General features: G+C 33.7%; 1 long non-coding RNA gene across 1 annotated transcript in view; it reads left to right on the top strand.

Moving 5' to 3' along the window:
- LOC136042308 (uncharacterized) overlaps positions 1–20,276 on the top strand; it is an 84,832-nt gene that overhangs the window by 47,197 nt on the left and 17,359 nt on the right. The window contains exons 2-3 of the long non-coding RNA XR_010621248.1: positions 375–416; positions 13,892–14,219. This is a non-coding gene — a long non-coding RNA (uncharacterized LOC136042308). The remainder of the gene's footprint in view (positions 1–374; positions 417–13,891; positions 14,220–20,276) is intronic.

The following is a 20,276-nucleotide window of genomic DNA, read 5'->3' as shown; positions in this document are numbered from 1 at the left end:
TGGGGGTGGGAATTCAGACGGATCTAAGACAAGGATTCTTCCCTACCTTGCATATAAGTATGAATAGAAAACCAATGCTTTACTTCGGTTCGAGTTCCAAATATGTATTACTATGTAAAATTTATACACATAATTCAAACCCTCCCCCTCCTCCAAAAAAAGCAACAAAAATACCATTAATCCAACCGTGCAAGCTGAATCTTCTCTAGGTAAGAAGGCACAAATATTACACAGCGTAGATATTAAAATACAGGCGTAATAAGATCATAAGTATTTGTAGTAAATATTAGTACTTCAGTATTTGTCAAGTAACGACAACCCCCCCCCACGCACACACACTTTTATGCTCAACAATAATTTGTTTTCCTTTCTAGGTCAGTGCTCCTAGCCTGGTAAGTGCTCCTCGTAAGAGCCTGGTAAGTGCTCCATTTTTCTCTTTCTTTTCTTTTCTTCTTTTTCTTAATTTCTTTCCTTATTTAATAATACATTTGTTGAATGGTTTGATGTCCTCCAAAGAAATGAAAGTTTAAAGAGGGTTAAGTATAAGTTTTTGCTTTTGCTTTTATAGTTTTAGACTCCGTATTTAATCTAACCTAAATCTTAAATATCATGAACTGGACAAAATTGAGTGACGGGATCGACTTATTGCTCTTCTTCTTCGAAAGTAATTTAAGACTTTTTCCGGCTGTCTCGATCCTCATCTTGGGTATTTTAAGAAAAAACAAATTAGACACATTAAAAAATCCCTTTTAGACTTCAGAAAAGTCCTAAAAAAGTCGTTTAAGTAAAAGTTAGATCGCCGATCAAAAACCTGTTTCCACTAACACAGTACTTGCCTGACTTTGATTGAGAAAGCCGTACTAAAGACGGGGCTTAGGCAAGTTCATATTGGTCTTTGAGAAAATTTAAAGTAAAATCCTTCTTCCAGCTGTGAGCGTATAGATCTGAAACTATGGATGCATACATTAGTGTGTATGATTACAAGACTATGTATAATAGTATATGTAATGAATGCAATACATACATATTGAATACAAGATATGGGTATTTTGTCCTTTTGCAGTAAATTTTAGTTGTAGTCGCAAAAGCACATGTTTCACAGGGAATGTAGAACTATTTGACTCTCTTATTGTCTCATATATAAACGTTTTTCCCAAAGAGTACGGGTAACTTACAAAATTAGGAGCTGGCATTCGTACCGACATATATCCCTCAACACCATCCAGTGTTCGGCAGAACCTGACATTTGTTTTCAGAGTAATAATAAGAATAATTAATTAAATAGTGTCGATAGTCAAATTATTGACGTAGCGTAGCAGTATTTCAGTAGTAGTGTAAGACGGCTAAAGGAATCTGATCTTAATGCCAAATGTTGTCAAATACTAAACGATTTTAAGCTTTTTTTTTACCGACACTTAACACCATTTTTTATTCTTATAAGATTCAGATAAGATATCGAATCATTTATTACATTCTTTGTGTTTCTATTACAATTTGTGTGTAATTGTGCTCACCCATTTCTCCAATTTTTATTCATGTATCTGTTTTTCGTATGGCGCTCAACAGTAACGCCATAAATCCCTCAGTGACAGTCCTTCAATATCACCTTTCAGTGGCAGCCCTGTAGTACCAGAACAAAAGGACACCCCAAAAACCCTACGACACAGCTACAGGGCTATCCTCACAAATATAAATGCCTCAATACTACCTGAATGGGAAGACGTCTGGGTGGCCACAGCGATGAGAGATGACAGGTGACTCTTCTTGGATGCCCCTGGAGCAGCCCTGGAGGCACAGGAGGATCTAAGGTCTAAGATAAGGTTAATTTATACTGTGTTGAAATCTTTTTCTTGGAACTTCCTGACAAGGGGTTTCTGCTCAACTTGCCTTCTTGTGGAGACCCTTGGATGAATCTAAACACTTTGAAATAAAATAAAGGCATTTACCAAAAATTGAAATTAATATTTATTTAAAAAGTAAGAAATTAAACAAAAGAAATAAAAATGAAAATACAAACGCAAGAACGAAAGAAAAAGAATTCTAGGGGCGACTGGTTACGTCTAACTAATGAGTTTCAAAAGCACAGTTGAAATGAGCTTCGGCAGATGGACGGTTAACATGATACATGGTTCCTGCCATTATGAAATAACCTTCATACACCATTTCTTCTAGTGTAGCGTCATAATGGTAGTGACCGCCTTCACCGGGTGTTGAGAAACATCCATTTCCTTAAAACACACATAAGGAAATTCAATACAATATAAATATGTGAGCGCGTTTTCTTTTAAAAGAAACCTTATTTAACCTAAAGCCAGACATGATAAGACTTTACTAACTAGTAATTTTCTATGAAAAAAAGGAGTGTGATATTGAACTTTTCTTAGTACCAGACAATTCTTCCATCTTCCACACCAAGTCTGATTTTGACACTTGAAGTTAAATCTATATGCAACACTAGTACAATGCCTAAATTTTCAAATTTTACAGCGATCCTGAAGTTGCTGTTTCTCGGGGATTTTTTGTGTCTATTTATGAGAGGGGTGATAGTCAAAATTTTACAACAACAAATTAGAGCAGAAATAAATGTAAATAGTTTAGATCATGTGTAGAAGATGAATAAGGAAAGAGATTTTTTGACAACTTCCTTTACTGATACGACAACGACCTACACTTGAATGAGGGCCACTCTTTCGAGATTCCTCATAATTAAGAGAAATCTGTCAAAAGCCAACAAAATTTCCATAGAATAACTAGACACTGTATTTTAAGGAGGTTCAACCCCCTCCCTAATTTCATTTTTGCATTTAAAAGAAGGCGGCCGGAAGCCAACAAAATTTCCATAGAATAACCAGACATAGTACTTTAAGGAGGTTTAGCCCCCTCCCTAATTTTATTTTTGCGCTTAAAAGAAGGCGGCTGGAAGCCAAAAAAATGTCCATAGAATAAGCCAGACTGGCAACGGTTCGATAATTGTTAACATCGAGCGGAAAAAATATTATAATACGCACAACAAATTTGGTGCAATAATAATAAAAATGGTTATTATAAAATAGAAAAATTATTTCAATATACATCAAAAAAGTATAGTAACCTATGAAAGGAAATTCGTTGGGACAGATATGTGATTTAAGGAGGTTTAGCCCTCCTCCCTCATTTCATTTTTACATTTAAAGGAAAGCTGGCCTAGAGCCAACAAAATATCCATAATTTTATGGATACAACTGACAACTATTCGGTTATTGCGAATATCATAAGACGCACAACAAGAGATTCTATTTAATAAAAAATAAAAATATTTGATTATATTATAAATGATCATACTATTACATTCAATGTCGCAAAAAGTATAGCAATCTAAGAAATTCATGGGGATATATGTTTAAAGGAAGTATATGTCCCCTCCTTAATTTCATTTTTGCATTTTACCTTTAACTTTTTATCTAATTTGCCTTTTTGACTATTTTGAGGAATTCACTTCAGTAATTCCTCAAAAAAAGTGCATGGGTATCTGTACGAGAGCCACAATTAAAATAGAAAAAAAAATGTTTACTGGTTTTATTGTTAGGCCTGAAATGCGTGATCTATTCACAGCAAATAATGATTTACAATGTAATACTGAGAATTATGTGAATAATAATAGTAAACAATAACAAAATTAAATACGAATAACCAGTTGTATACAATTATTGGTAATTGTAAAATCTACGCCCTACCTAATATTCTTCTAGTGTATTTTTCTGACACTCAATCCTAATGAAATATACCAAAGAATTTGTGCTATATATTTTCACATTGGGGGGGGGGGGGGTAAAGTACATATAATTTTTTTAATAAAAAAAATTGATTTAATTTTTTAAATATTCTAGTTGAACTATTTATATTATATATATATATATATATATATATATATATATATGCAAAATTATATATGCAATATATGCAAAAATATATCATAATATATATTTTAAATTTTATATTATTTATGCTCCGACAAAGTATAAGGAGACATAGCGTGAAGGGTGAAAGGAATTTAGCAAGGAAGGTAACCCATACCCCCCCCTCGTACGCATGGATAGGTATCTACCATATCTCTCTAAAACAAACCCGCCTTGAAAAGTTCCTTAAACTTATTTAGAATAATGAGCTTTGTCAATTTTAATTTGCTTGGTTGTGATTTAGAGTTTGACTCCATATTCTTTAAATTAAACAGAAAACAAATCTTATTTTTCTCCTTTAATTCCTAAGAAACAAAACTTTTATTTCACTAATTCCTGCATCAACTACTAACATTAAATGCTCCAATTGAGACCATTTAATCCAAATAAAGCCTTCAATTGTGAATCTTGAATACTTCAAAAAATTGAGATTTCAAGAAAATTGAAATTAATAGCAATTTATTAAAAACAAAACGAAATTAACAACAAAAACATTGCTTTGAAGGGTTTCCTGTTGAACTTACCTTAGACCTTATATCCTGCTGTGCTTCCAGGGATGTTTTTTGCCATCCAAGAAGAGTCGTCAGTCATCTCACATCATTGTGACCACCCAGACGTCTTCCCATTCAGGCAGAATTGAGACATTTAGATTTGTGAGGTCAGCCTGGTATCTGCATCGTAGGTTTTTTTGGGGTGTCCTCTTCATTCAGGTAGAATAGAGCCATTTAGATTTGGGAGGTCAAAGAGCCCGATTTTTTTTAAATTTCTGTACTTTTCGAAAGAGTTTACACAAAGCAAATGTAACCAAAGGACATGCATATATACTAGGGAATATATGCTGTTTTTCTTCGTTTTTAAGCTGTTAACTAAGGTAAAATTAAATTTTGAAAAATCAATCTTTAAAAAAAAATTGTCAAAGTACGACAACGTTTTCTTGTTTAGTTACATACTAAATGTGATCTTTTATAAGAAATTGAATAATGTAAATACATGAAACGAGGGAAATTGAAATAGAAACTAAAGTAACATTATATTTAGAATAAGCATCGCAAATATAGTTTCATTATAGTTGCTTTTGTTTATTTCTGTTATATAAATTGCAATTAATTCAAATAAAGAAAGATTTGTATGACATACATTTTTTTTTATTCTATTACATAACTGGAAAGGAGAAGAATTGTGTGTATTATACTTATAAAAATAAGCCCTTCTTGCAACCAATAAATAGATTTTTTTTTTCATCTGATTAGTTTCTTTGATCGTCTTGACTATATTAAAATAAATTATCACAAACCTGTCACTGCTCAAGAAGCCTTAAACTCTGTTTTCATTTGATTAAAAAGGGACAGACAAAGGGGAAAGCTATGATAACGCTAAAGAACTAATTTGCGTAATTCAAGAGACAATTCTTTCTCCGTTTTGCCAACTTACCGGCTAAGGTCATTAGCTCTTACGCAGGGAAATAGAAATAGAAGTGCAAAAGATAGACAAAAAGATTTGTTACCTAGAAAATTTTTGAAGAGATTTGTTAAAAGAATTTTTTTTTTTTACCTAAAAGATGTTTGTTAAGTGAACTTAGTTCAGCTTAAGCACGAAGTTGGTTAAACATGACGACTATTGCAAGCCGAGAGGTTAAAAAAGAAAAAATTGTCTGATATTATTTAAATTGATAGCAGAACATACCTTAAAGAATCAAATTTTATGGCAACTAGAAAGATATTAAATTCTTTGATTTTGCAATCACCAAAGAAACGTTATAAGCCCTAGAAAATTCGCTCCATTTATCAAACAGTTCATGGTAACGAACTGCAAATAAGGATGGATTCCGCTCAGCAGTAACCGATACTCTAAAACACACAATTTTGAAAACAATAGAAACGTCAAAAGAATTGGCTTTTTAAGCTGATTCCAAATATATAAGATTAATTAAATTTATTGTTAGCGATCAAAAGCTGCGAGCCTGAGAAAAACTGTCTGATTTTCAAAACTGAGGGGAAACCACCAAAAATTCAAGGTTTCTGAATGAAAATCACACCATCAGATTCTGACGATTCTGACACCATCAGATCAGCAGATTGCTGACATCTTTTAAAAGTAAAAAAAAAAAATTCAGCGTAAGAGAGCTATTGACGAAAAGCAACCCCCCTTAAATACGTAACATTTTCTGTTCATATTAAATTTTAATGTCCTCCTTATTTTAAGTTAAAAAAAAATACTAATTTATTTTTGTAATTGCTGATCATTTCTTAAATTTTGTTGTGAAATCCATTTCCCCTTCCAAGGAAAAATCCATTCCCCACGAGCAGTTCCGTCATGGAAAGATCCTCCGATGTAACCACCCCACACCGCCCCCAACTCCCAACGAGAAAATGTCCCCCTGAAAACGTCTGTACACTTCCCAATAACCATTACTAAATGTAAAAAATGGTCAAAGTTTGTAACTTGCAGCCCCACCCCCGGGGACTGTGGGGGATTGAGTTGTCCCCAAAGACATAGTTATTAGAATTTTCGACTATTCGGAACAAAATGAAAATCTAAAAATTTTGATCCGGTGACTTTGGGAAAAAATGAGCGTGGGAGGGGGCCTAGGTGCCCTCGTATTTTTCTAGATGCTTAGCGAGTTAGAGCCCATCAGAAACTTAAGCATAAACAATATCTAAAACTAAATTGTTATGACAACGAATAAACAAAAAAAAAACTGAATAAAATCTATTTTATTTGTTGGCAAGCATTTATAGTATTAATCAAATTACTTCCATAAAATTAAAAGATATATATGTGGAATAAATTTGTTTAATGATGCAGATTAAGTTATGTTTTTGTAAGGTTTGGAATCTTATTAGGAGAGTTCCGAAGGAAAATATACCCTATTTCCAAGAGCTCTAGATCCCTAGAGAACTAAAAGCACTGCAATAATTCAAAAGGAACTGAGACAGACCTTCACAGGGAAGGAAAGAAACTAAAACATGAATCTGAATTGCTCATCTTTTTATGTTGGCGTCTGATTTTGCCATTAAGACACGGTTAGAACAGTTCTAGTATCAAAAGCAGGATTTTCAAAGTTATGCAGCCCACTTTAGGTCATACAAGTTTATTTCAAAAATGAGACAGATAACAGCACCATAGATGTATGGTAGTCAGGGGACTGAACTACTGATAAATTTTTAATCACGCATCAAAGCAGAAAAAATACATAAATTCGTCATTGCGCACGCTCGAAAGTAGAATCAAGGATAAATAGACAACATATGGTACATCCCAAAAATCTTCAATGGGGAAGATAGGAACGCGTTATGGGTAGGAACCTAGGCTATGGCTAGGCAGCAAAGTAGAAATTAATGCATGGTACATTAGAGACAAACCAAAGATCTCACAAAATCTAGGTAACACAATAAGATATTGAGATAAGAGAAAATAATAGATAAGAGAAATTCAACCAGAGTATATTGAGACGTATGAAATAAATCTCAACTTGAAACAGATCTTCAACCTAAGTCTTCCGTATTTCTGCAGCTGAGCTAAAATAGTAATATATACTAATGCTATAGTTATATTACTATACAGTAGGTACAACCATTTTACTATATCTACACTATTTAAAAAATAATAACAGGGTAAAACTTACATTCTATTGTCTTCCGGTCTTCTAGTATTTGTTTCCACATGCATAACATCTGCATAAAATCGTCCACAATAGTTTTGTCCACAGAGGAATCTTTGGAATCTGACGACGAATGACTCGTCGTATCTGAAATAAAACAATACGTCAATTCACAATTTTTTTTTCTGATTTGTCCTTATGTGAACTTATTCTGTGTGATATAGGTTTAACCACAGCGGATGAGAGGGATCCTACTGAATCTTCGTTCAGCTATTTCTCCATCTAATTCAACCCCATCTTAATACGCCAAATTAATCTTAAAATTAATCTAAATTAAATAACGCCAAAATTATCTTACAAGAAAGAGATTTTTTAAGCGTGTTTTTAAGCTCTTGGCTACTATGAGCCTCGGTTTTCTTTTTACTAGTTTGTAGTTACTGCTGCAGCCATGAGATGCAATTGGGGCATAGAAAATTTTGCCAAGTTTCGCATATGTAAGACAGACAGATAAATTATTGTTTTTAGATGGCGGAGGAATAGTTTTGCGTAAAAGCAACCTAAAAACACTATCCTAACAATTAACCAGTGAATGAAGACCACTTTATTCAAGATTTTATCAATTCCGACAAAACGGTTGAATTACTCTTGCTACTTACATTGTTGATCTTAAGAGGGTTGACTAGAATAAGATTTGAGTCAAACAAGATTGGGATAAATGGGGTCGAGTTGCATGAAGGTCGAGTAAAATAATGGTTGAATTGCATCACAATTGAGATTAAAATTGGTTCACTAAAACAGGGGTTGGGTTGTACGAAGATTCAGTTACACAGGGGTTTAGTTGAATGGGGATTCAATTAAACAAGTATTGCGTTAAAAGGAAGTTCAGATACACGTAATCAGTTCTCATTAGAGTCCCGATTTTAGGCAACATAGCCTGTATAAAGGTGTATCTATAATTTTGTTCGGGGCAGAGTGTTTATCCCTGGTGAAAGGGGGATTTGTTTCACAGAAAAAAAAGAAGTCGCACCAAAAATTTGCATATATTTGCATTGGCTACATTTATGAGTCAGACAAAAATTTGTGGGGAGGTAGTTCTGGAACACCATATTTCGTTCCTGTGGGAAAAACAAGTTACCTAGATTGTATCCCCTCGGACTTTAAGCCTGTAAGAGGTCGTCGGGCTTGAGAAAGGTGTAAGTAGATGCTAATGATCAAGCTCGATAATACAACCAAACCAGCTTAACATTGGCTGACTTATACAAACAGCGGCACATCTTTCAAAATTCAGCAGCCAAATTTGTGCCACAATCCTGTGCTTAAAGGCAAGAACGATACAGATAGCCATTTTTTGCCACCTAACTTAAGTAGGGAACAAGGAACAGTAGGTATAGGGAATAGTACACGCATTTTCTTAAGGAAAAATTTTTGAAATAGAGGTAGTTCTCTGTTTAACAGAGAACAGAAACAGGGAAAACAGATAGTTTTCATACTTAACGTATTCAAGAAGAAAACGCTCTATAAAAAATGATATCAAAACTTGACGAGAAAAAGAAATTGGCCTGAATGCCAATTCTCACGCCCCCTTCCTTCCTAAATAATTTTCATCAATATAGCACTAAATAAACTTTAGCGTGAATGCTGGGGACACAACCCTTCCTGTCATACAGAACTATTTTACAAGGTAAAGGCTGACTTTTGGAAAATAACACTTCAAAACATTATGTGTCCCTTGATCTGAATGACCTCTTAAGAAAAGTTGAAATCTTTCGTCCTAGAAATGTACTTTCTGAGGCTTCAGGCAACCCCTCTCACGCAAAAATATACACTAGATCACTTAATAGTTAGAGCACATACATAAAAACTCTGTAACCCTATGCAGACTCTACAGTAAGTGCAGTCCCATTTTATTGTGACCTGCGCAACGTGTGCAGATATAGATTCTTATTATAAAGGCTAATGTGTCTATTTCCATCTTTACGTTCAGACCCTCTTCCCATCTAGCCTATGCCTTCCCCTTAAAGTATGGATATATTGACAATATCTGCCAATATGTAGGCAAATTAGACTATATATAAACAATTTGCCTTCGTCAGTTATAATCGACAATTGTCAATTTGGCAATTATAATTGCGAAAAAGGCAAGGTAGAACCTCAACAGGTTGACTCTAGTTCGGCATTGTGGAGAGACATATATGAGAGGTGTAGCAAAAGTGGAAGACAGTAACAACCGGCAATTCAAGGGGTAAAATTAACCTTGCACTTGATGCCCATTTAATTGGACAATCTATCTTGGCTTTTCCTACAATTGACCATGACTTGACTTTTCCCACAAATATTCCCTTTTCAATTCTCAAACGTCTACAGTCCCTTGGAGTTCGTGGTAACTATTTAAGGTGGTTTAATAGTTTTTTAAGTGGTAGATCTATTCAAGTTGTTTTAAATGATGTGTTTTCTACTCCTTTTCAAATGATTTGTGGTGTACCTCAGGGTTCTGTTTTGGGACCACTTCTGTACCTTGTGTATGTTGATTCAATGCGGTTCTACTTACCTGAGTGTTGTATTACGACTTTTGCGGATGATACAGCTTTAACTGTGTCTAGTCAATCCGTCGATGATTTGTTGTTGAAAATAAATAGGGTATTAAAGGCATTTTTTGTATTTACAAGTTTGAGCCTTTTGTCAGTGAACGTTAATAAAACTAATTTTATGATTTATAGGAGAGTTGTTAAGCCTCCATGTGTTGATAAAAAGATATTTTTGAACGGTAGGCCTTTGTGGTGCATGAAGTGCGTTATTTGGGGTTCCAGCTTGATTGTAATCTATCTTGGAAGAACCATAGTGATCTTGTTGCAGCTAAAGTTGCTAGAGGTTTGGGAATTTTGCGTCAATTAAAGCATATTTTACCATTATCAGTTCTTTCATTATTATATCACACCACTGTTGCGCCTTATATTTCTTATGGTTGTGTCCTTTAATCTAGTAATTTCTATGGAAATTTTAAAAAAGTGCAGGTCCTACAAAATAAAACAGTACGTCGTCTTGGTAATTATGTAGAAAATGTTAATAATACCGCGTCATGTTTTAAGAAATTACGAGTGCCTAACATTGGTCAGATTCGAGATTATCAAGCGGCTATTTTTGAGTATCGATGTTGCAATGATGTATGTCCTCCAGTTTTTACCAGTTTCTTTCGGGTAAATCGTTCACTCCATGGGTATGAGACTAGAGAGGCAGATAATTTGATTGTTGAGTACCGAGACAACACACGTGCAGCTTTTGGAATTAGGTATTTAGCTCTGGCTATTTGGAATGATATCCCAGCTGGCATTAGGGAGGCAGAACATATTTGGTCGTTTAAAGTAAAATTTAAAAAATATTCATTGGGAGTGGGGAGATATATTTTTTTAATTATTGTTAGCCTTCATTTATGTATATTCAGGTGTTAAGGGGTTATTTGAACGAATTCAATAAATTACTCAACGTTACACACCCAATGAATTTCCTCCATCTTTGGTCAACTTCGAAGCGACGAAACGACGAAACCTTTACCAACAGGAAATTATTTTCCTTTTGAGATTCTAAAAAAAAAAAAAATCATTTAAAAAAGTCAACCAAAAAGAAATTGTTATATGTTACACATCTACCACAAGCAGACAAACACAGGATTTTATCTTGGGTGGGACTATCCTCTGCAAGTGGCCAGAAATTTAGGATTTTGGATAACTTTGCCCCGGCTATACCTCTAGTACGTCTATTTTTATTCCTCCCCAGGCCTTAGGGAGCCTAAGGCTGATTACGTAAATTATCACGATTTAGAAAAAAAAATACATTAGTAAATGCATGAAGAGTAATAACAATAAAAAACAAAATGAAAAATGAAACAAAAATTAAAATGAACATATCTTAGCACAAACAAGGAGGGTATAGAAGACAATAAGAGTCAAATCTGAAGCTGATCTACAAGAAAAAAAAAATTATCTTTACCTGGGAAAATCTAAAATCCGTTTATTCTTCCGTTTTAATATGTTGAACGTAAAATGACTTCTTCTGGAGCTTATATAACAGACATGTTCTAATAAACTAAGAAGACTATTCTAATGGGCAAAACAAGGAAAAGAAAGAAAGAAAGAAAGAAAGAGAGAGAGAGAGAGAGAGAGAGAGAGAGAGAGAGAGAGAGAGAGAGATTTTTAATTATTTAATTATTTAATTATCGTTAGCCTTCATTTATGTATATTCAGGTGTTAAGGGGTTATTTGAACGAATTCAATAAATTACTCAACGTTACACACCCAATGAATTTCCTCCATCTTTGGTCAACTTCGAAGCGACGAAACGACGAAACCTTTACCAACAGGAAATTATTTTCCTTTTTAGATTCTAAAAAAAAAAAATCATTTAAAAAAGTCAACCAAAAAGAAATTGTTATATGTTACACATCTACCACAAGCAGACAAACACAGGATTTTATCTTGGGTGGACTATCCTCTGCAAGTGGCCAGAAATTTAGGATTTTGGATAACTTTGCCCCGGCTATACCTCTAGTACGTCTATTTTTATTCCTCCCCAGGCCTTAGGGATCCTAAGGCTGATTACGTAAATTATCACGATTTAGAAAAAAAAAATACATTAGTAAATGCATGAAGAGTAATAACAATAAAAAACAAAATGAAAAATGAAACAAAATTAAAATGAACATATCTTAGCAAAAACAAGGAGGGTATAGAAGACAATAAGAGTCAAATCTGAAGCTGATCTACAAGAAAAAAAAATCTATCTTTACCTGGGAAAATCTAAAATCCGTTTATTCTTCCGTTTTAATATGTTGAAAGTAAAATGACTCCTTCTGGAGCTTTTATAACATACATGTTCTAATAAACTAAGAAGACTATTCTAATGGGCAAAACAAGGAAAAGAAAGAAAGAAAGAAAGAAAGAGAGAGAGAGAGAGAGAGAGAGAGAGAGAGAGAGAGAGAGAGAGAGAGAGAGAGAGAGAGAGAGAGAGAGAGAGAGAGAGAGAGAGAGAGAGAGAGAGAGAGAGAGAGAGAGAGAGAGAGAAAGAGAGAGAAAGAGAGAGAAAGAGAGAGAGAGAGAGAGAGAGAGAGAGAGAGCTTATTTTTCTTAGATTGGCTAAAGATTTTACACTGGTAGTTTTAAAAAACCAATCAGATCTTAATAAGGCTGTGTTATGTCTCTTGTAGAAAGGGTGGTCGTATAAGCTTCAGGAGGGGCTTATTGGATTTATAGTCAGAAGTTAAATTGCCCTTTTTTAAAATTCTAAGTGACTGGAGGATAGATATCGCCTTCCTGAGAGATACAGGACGTTTTACGGCTTTGCAAAATATATAATAAATCTCTCTATAATAAATAATAAAGTAATAAATAATAAATAAACTAAACAAATAGATAGGATATAGATAGGATACAGGATGTTTTACGACTTCGCAAAATATATAATAAGGGAAATCTCTCTTTGCTTACTTTCGGATTTTTTTTGCTGAACAATTGCTTTTATAAGTAAATTTGTTCTTCAAACCGTTTATTTATTATAAATATTATCTTTGGGTTAAACTAGACTTTTTTTTTGCAATGAAATATACTTTAATTATCATATATCCAATAAGACTTAACATTTTTCTTATTACCTAGGGCATACTTTTGTAATAATGTCTGTCCCCTGAAGGTACGTAATCCATAAAGAACCGGGACTGTAGGTAGACCATGTAGGTAGACCAATTCAAACCATGTAAAGCATTTTTCTTCGAATTAGTTTTCTGCTGATTATAAAAACAAGTCAAATAAATTGGCTATTCATGTGGAAAGCAATAAAACGCTGATTAAAGGGCTGAGATTTTTTATTTTTTTTTAGATTGCTTCATATAAATTTTTTTTTAAAGCCTTTAAACTTGTAGTAAAAGGGATCCAACTTCAACAGATGCATGGAGCTAAATAGTCAATTTACTCATCGTGTTGGTATAGTTGGATAACAACTGATTGTAGAATCTCTTATGTTCGACTGATTTATTGTTACTTTTAGCAGACAAGATGGTAAAAGAATTATTGTTTATATAATATTTTAAAGCTAATATACCATATTCTTAAGCCAATAATATTCTTAAAACAGCTAATAAATTCTATTTCAAATAAGAAATTTTATTTTAGTTGGAAATTAGCAACAATCAAAGCCAGGGGAAAAAATTAACTTTTTTTTTACAATCCGTTTCAGCAAATTATTATTGAGGTTTTACATATTTTCGTCAAATTCAAAGAATAGCGTATACGCAGTCCGAATCGTAATTTGTAAGAATGGAGATGTGACAAATAGCTCAGAAACTTTTCTTCTAAGTATTTTGTTTCAGCGAAACTCCATCCACCTTGTGTTCTCCGTCCAACTATCCAAAGTGTGGGCCAACGCATGGTCATATTATTTTCGTAAATAAGTGGCTCAGATTAACTGTTAGATGAAGGAAGAAACAATATCTTATTAGATTGAAAACACTTACTTCCAAGAACTCCTCGGCAAAGGTGGAAAGAGAAACCCATATTTTGGATATTTGTGAGGCGATTCAATGGCGAAACACATATAAAATCCCATTGCGTAAAGACCAGGCCAGGTTGGTAAAAGAGATTGGACATAACCAGAACAGCAGCTGAAACAAAAAAACATAAACATATGACATGATGAAGGTAGGCCACTCCTTATTGCACCTCTTTTTTTCACAAAATTTTATTATTTTAAATTAAATGAACCTCGTGTTTAAGGAGTTATTCCAAATTATTGGAACAAAAAACAAACTTTGGAGTCAAAAGCAAGTTTCTAAGGAGGAGGCGGTCTCCCTCCTCTACGTAATAGTTTCTATTTGTTTTGAGTTTTAATGTTGACTGCTGACTTTCAATTGAGAACTACTAAATAGTCTATATTCTCTAAACAGGCAAAAAAAAAGAAATAGTGTACATTACAGGTTTTAAACATATCTATCATCTACCAAATAAAAATCCACAATGAAAAATTTTAAGAATAAATTTGAACGTTACCCTTGGAATCGTTCAAAGAATAAAAAAGAAATTAAGTAAGTTATCGGTTGTGAATTAAATTCATTAAAAAAAAAAATTGTTTATTTTGTGCATTACTTCAGCGAAAAAAAAAACACTTTACGATCTTTGACTTTACGGTTAAAGGTCTTTTAAATAAAAGCTTAATTTTAAAGTAGAAAATCGACTTAGAGGAAATATTATCTAAAATAACGTGGGAAAATAAAACTGGCACCATTCAAAAAAAAAGAAATAAATAGCTGCTCTAATATACGATAACATACTCTAAAAATTGATCTAAACGGCAGGCTCTTTTGTATTTTCTTTCTCTGTATCATTAATAGCACAGGTCTATCATGAATAGCGCACTGGACTAAAGAAAAATAGTTACGAAAAACTTAAAAAATTCTTACGTCTGAACGGGCTCATAATTAAAAAGGATTTTTCTTTTGTTGCACCCAGAAAAAATAAAGTTTTTCAAGACAAAAAACAAAACGATTTTTTTTTTTTTAGGCGGTTAAGACGTAAAAAGTGACAAAAGCGAACAAAATTATTTCGTGTCTGAAGGGGTTTCTCCCATCCTTAAAACCTTTAAATCTTTACGGTAAAGTTTTTAGTATTTTTAGAAAAAGTTTCTTATTCTATTTAAACTGCCATTATGTTTCAGGAGTCGTTACAAAAAAAAATGGAAAGAACAGTTAAACTTTAGCTCAGAGAGCAAGGTATTAAGGAAGAGAGGGGTAACCCCTTCACATATGGAATACTTTGTGTTTGTTTTGAATCTTAATGCTGCTACTTACTTTCAGTAGATAAACATGTTTTTTAATTTAATTTAGGAGTAAATCAGAGGCTTAATGTGGGACTAAAGCTAATTTTGGAGGACAAATATTAGAGGTTGATGAACAACCTGTTTATTTGGGCCCAAAGTAAGTACGCTAATGGGAATGGCTAAGCATGTACTAGATTGTAATTGAAATGGTAATTGGCAAATAAATATCCTGTTGAGAAGTAATTTAGGTCATTTAGTTGATTTGAAAATTCAGAAAAAACCACTTTAGATAAAAGAAGTTGCAAGTCTTCATTATGGGTCAGAAGCTTGAGGCTATGCCAAAACGACTAAGTGCAATTTAGTTCAGCTAACAAATCAGCAGAAATCAGCAAAAATGCGTCAAATGAAGTCAAAGCATATTTGTTGTAAATACTTGTCAATACATACCTACTTGTCAATTCAGACTTACAACTTCGAGAAGTGATGAAGAACATTCGTCAGATGATATTTATCAGGGACTAAAAAGGTATAGGAGTGAGGATCTCATTGACAGTAAAAAAAAAAGAAAAGAAGAAAAGGCTGTCTGTTAGAGTGATGGTGAAGAAACAGAATTTGTTTCAAAGACTGGCAAAACTTACTTGAAAGTGCCTCTGCTGCCTGCTCTCTTTTGACCCAAGCAAAAGAGATTTCAGCATAGTTGGGGGGTGGAACGAGCCACGCACCCTAGGCGTGGTGGAGCCGCATGACAGATATGTGCCAGCAATAAAGGCTCGAAAAGGCCATTTTTTTCTTTAATGCTCATTGGCTTTAGTGTATTGAGTGGATTTACAACCAAAATTAACATTTAATAGCTTTTATACCTTCATTACATATTAAAATTAAGCTTTGACACTTTCATTATACCGAAAATAACATTTATTTGACACTTCATTATACCATGTATGCCAAATAAAAAAAGAAGAAATATAAATCAAAGGTTATATACCCGTGGCAGAAGCGTCTCGCAGACAACTGCGCTCACTGTCTGGAAAAAGATGTAAGATGTTTGCTCCTCTTTCAGCACCTCAAACGAGAAGAAAAACGTCTTCCAGATTAGGAGCGACGTATTGCATACTCATTGCAATATATTACTTGTGCTGGTCTTAAGTAGGGTGGCTCCTTGTTTGGGGGTATAATGGACCCAAGCGATGGTGTTAATGATCGTAGCAAACATCACAAGGGCGAAATGAATGGTGTTCAACCATTTATACCCCATTTGATTTTTTAGAAATTAAAAAGGCCACTTGAACGAGACCACTCCTGAAACATAGAATGGTCAAAATTAAATTGCTGAAATCTATATCATTTTTGTTTTCAAAATTATTGGAAGGAGCTGCAGGTAGCCGGTACTTGATATTAAATAGCAATGATAATAAAAAATAACACCAGCAACACAGTTAAAAGAATAAATTGGTAAAATGTATGTGAACGTAATAGTTTAACTTGATGGGTTTAAGAAAGCCTTTACCTGAGGGTTTATTAACCTGCAAATGGCCTTATCTTCCCGATTCCCTTGCGAGTCTACGCAGCTGAAGAAAAACACCTAACATTTCATAGTCGCTCAAACAAGCACGGGCAATTATAAGACCATAAAACAACCCTAAACCTGTAAGCGTACTGTTATGTTCAAAATATAGTGATTCCCTTGGGACCTAATTAGAGTCACAAGGGTTATACCTGACACCTTACAGCATTAACAAATACAAAAAAAAACATATGGATTTTTTATGGTACTTAATCATGAATAGGCAGGTGTAATACTTCAGAATAGAATTACTTTAAATCGCATTTACAGCGAGATAAGGTGGACTGCATCCTCCAGTAGAACATCTCGCTGTTGAATTGATAAGGTGACACAATTAGTGGGTGATATGGGGTGTGGCCTCCTACTGGTACTTCTATTCCGCGTTACTCCACTCCAAATCAACTGCATTTTTGAAAGAATTAACCGATTCACCAGTGACAGTCTCATTGGAAAGACTGTTCCAAGTTGAGACAGCACGTTCTGTGAAAAAGTTCGTCCTCTCTCTGCGCCTGGAGTGCTTCTATTGCAGCTTCATTGAGTGGCCTCGTGTCATAGTGGCAAGGGAGGGAGTAAAAATGGAGTTAGCCATGTTGTTTTGGTACATTTTCTTGACAAAAATGACATCTCCTCTGTGCTGCTGGTAAACCAATGTGGGTATCTTTAGGTGACGCAGACGTTCAGGGTAGGAAATCTGTTGGTGTGGGGCACAAAGCTTAGTTGCTCTTCTCTGTACGCTCTCTAGGGCTGCCACATCTCCCTTATAATGAGTATATTAAATATTTGTCAAATCACAAGCGGTGCATCAATATTTGAAATGCACTTGCATGGGTAAAAGATCCAAGAATCTCTTGTTAAGAAATCATTTATGTTGGAAATCTAGCTTATGTGTCTAAATTTGTCAGCATGTTGGAATATTTTGTCGACACAATATTTAAATCCTATGTTCAAACTTATAATGCTAGATGCACATCTGAATTTTGCACCCCAGAATCCAAACAAAGGAGGCACTGCAGGTTTGATAACAGACTTACAACTTCGACAAGCGATGAAGAACATTCGTCAGATGATATTTATCAGGGATTAAAAAGGTATAGGAGTGAGGATGTCATTGACAGTATATCAAAAAAAAAAAAAAAAAAAACAAAAAAGGCTGTCCGTTAGAGTGATGGTAAAAAAACAGAATTTGTTTCAAAGACTGGCAAAACTTGCTTGAAAGTACCTCTACTGTCTGCTCTCTTTTGACCCAAGCAAAAGACATTTCAGCATAGTTGGGAGGTGGAACGAGCCACGCACCCTAGGCGTGGTGGAGCCGCATGACAGATATGTGCCAGCAATAAATGCTCGAAAAGGCCAAATTTTTTTAAAATGTTCATTGGCTTTAGTGCGTTGAGTGGATTTACATCCAAAATTAAAACTTAATAGCTTTTATACCTGCACCCAAGCACCCAATAATGAACCCAAGCGATGGTGTTCATCATCGAGCCGAACATTTTCCTTATTGAATAGTAATGGTGATCTAGTGAGTACAGATATCATTAATGACTATTCTGCACTCCAACATATGCTGGAGAACAGTGCAGTGAGTGACATTCCTTTGATTTAAATACATCAGAGCCCAACTTAGCAAACTGAGGATATCATCAAAGTCTGTAAGGGGGTGTAAAGGGGGGGGGGGTAAAATTACAAAAATTCCTTGCGTGTGATTAGACGGCCTGAAAAGATACAGGCACCAGGTCATTATCCTATCCCTTGTCTAGACCCAATACCATCTTAGTTTTCTTTGCGGCGTTGAAAAGCTGATTTTTTGGGAGCGTGGGAGTGTGAAGGTGGTTGACGGCAATTTTTTTTATTAGAAAGGAATTTCAAATCTTTTCAACCCCCTCCCCCCCTAGAAGTGTAACGTTTAAATCTGATCAAGCAGGTGTGTCTGCTAGAGCCCTTTAAGAGTCTGAGGACTCCTGTTACTGATGACAAAAGTAAATTAGAAGAAAACCTGACAAAACCTGACACAAACAACAACACTCAAAATCTGTTGGATCAAGATTTTTTTTGTGTGTGTTTTTTGACAAATTTTGAAAATTGGACAAAACTGTTCAGAAAAGCTGCATTATCAAGACAGATTAGTGACATCACAGGTCATTTTTTCAAATTATTACTACACTTATAAAAGTAAAAAATTAAGATTGGAAGAAAACTTCCAATTATTACTACATTTGGCTAACCAATAATTAATACTTACTACAATTATCACCGTTGATCACTAGCCAGCTCAAAATCCAAGGTTGTCAGTCCTGTTAATTAATTTCTGTTCAATTTTAAAAACTTCACAAAGAGTTTTAATCTAGTTTCGAATTTAACATAAACAAATATTTTAGTGTTATTAGGTGGATCTTTTTCAGTGTGCTAAATAAATTAAGTGCATGAAATTTCCTTTCAATTTTAAAAACTTCACAAAGAGTTTTAATTTAGTTTCGAATTTAACATAAACAAATATTTTAGTGTTATTAGCTGCATCTTTTTCAGTGTGCTAAATAAATTAAGTGCATGAAATTTCCTTTCAATTTTAAAAACTTCACAAAGAGTTTTAATTTAGTTTCGAATTTGACATAAACAAATATTTTAGTGTTATTAGGTGCATCTTTTTCAGTGTGCTAAATAAATTAAGTGCATGAAATTTCCTTTCAATTTTAAAAACTTCACAAAGAGTTTTAATCTAGTTTCGAATTTAACATAAACAAATATTTTAGTGTTATTAGGTGCATCTTTTTCAGTGTGCTAAATAAATTAAGTGCATGAAATTTCCTTTCAATTTTAAAAACTTCACAAAGAGTTTTAATTTAGTTTCGAATTTGACATAAACAAATATTTTAGTGTTATTAGGTGCATCTTTTTCAGTGTGCTAAATAAATTAAGTGCATGAAATTTCCTTTCAATTTTAAAAACTTCACAAAGAGTTTTAATCTAGTTTCGAATTTAACATAAACAAATATTTTAGTGTTATTAGGTGGATCTTTTTCAGTGTGCTAAATAAATTAAGTGCATGAAAATTCCTTTCAATTTTAAAAACTTCACAAAGAGTTTTAATCTAGTTTCGAATCTAACATAAACAAATATTTTAGTGTTATTAGGTGGATCTTTTTCAGTGTGCTAAATAAATTAAGTGCATGAAATTTCCTTTCAATTTTAAAAACTTCACAAAGAGTTTTAATTTAGTTTCGAATTTAACATAAACAAATATTTTAGTGTTATTAGCTGCATCTTTTTCAGTGTGCTAAATAAATTAAGTGCATGAAATTTCCTTTCAATTTTAAAAACTTCACAAAGAGTTTTAATTTAGTTTCGAATTTGACATAAACAAATATTTTAGTGTTATTAGGTG

This window comes from Artemia franciscana, unplaced genomic scaffold (assembly GCF_032884065.1).
Source record: "Artemia franciscana unplaced genomic scaffold, ASM3288406v1 Scaffold_1066, whole genome shotgun sequence".
Taxonomy (NCBI): Eukaryota; Metazoa; Arthropoda; class Branchiopoda; order Anostraca; family Artemiidae; genus Artemia; species Artemia franciscana.
The sequence above is the reverse complement of the archived record's forward strand: the minus strand, read 5'-3'. Positions and strand labels throughout refer to the sequence as shown.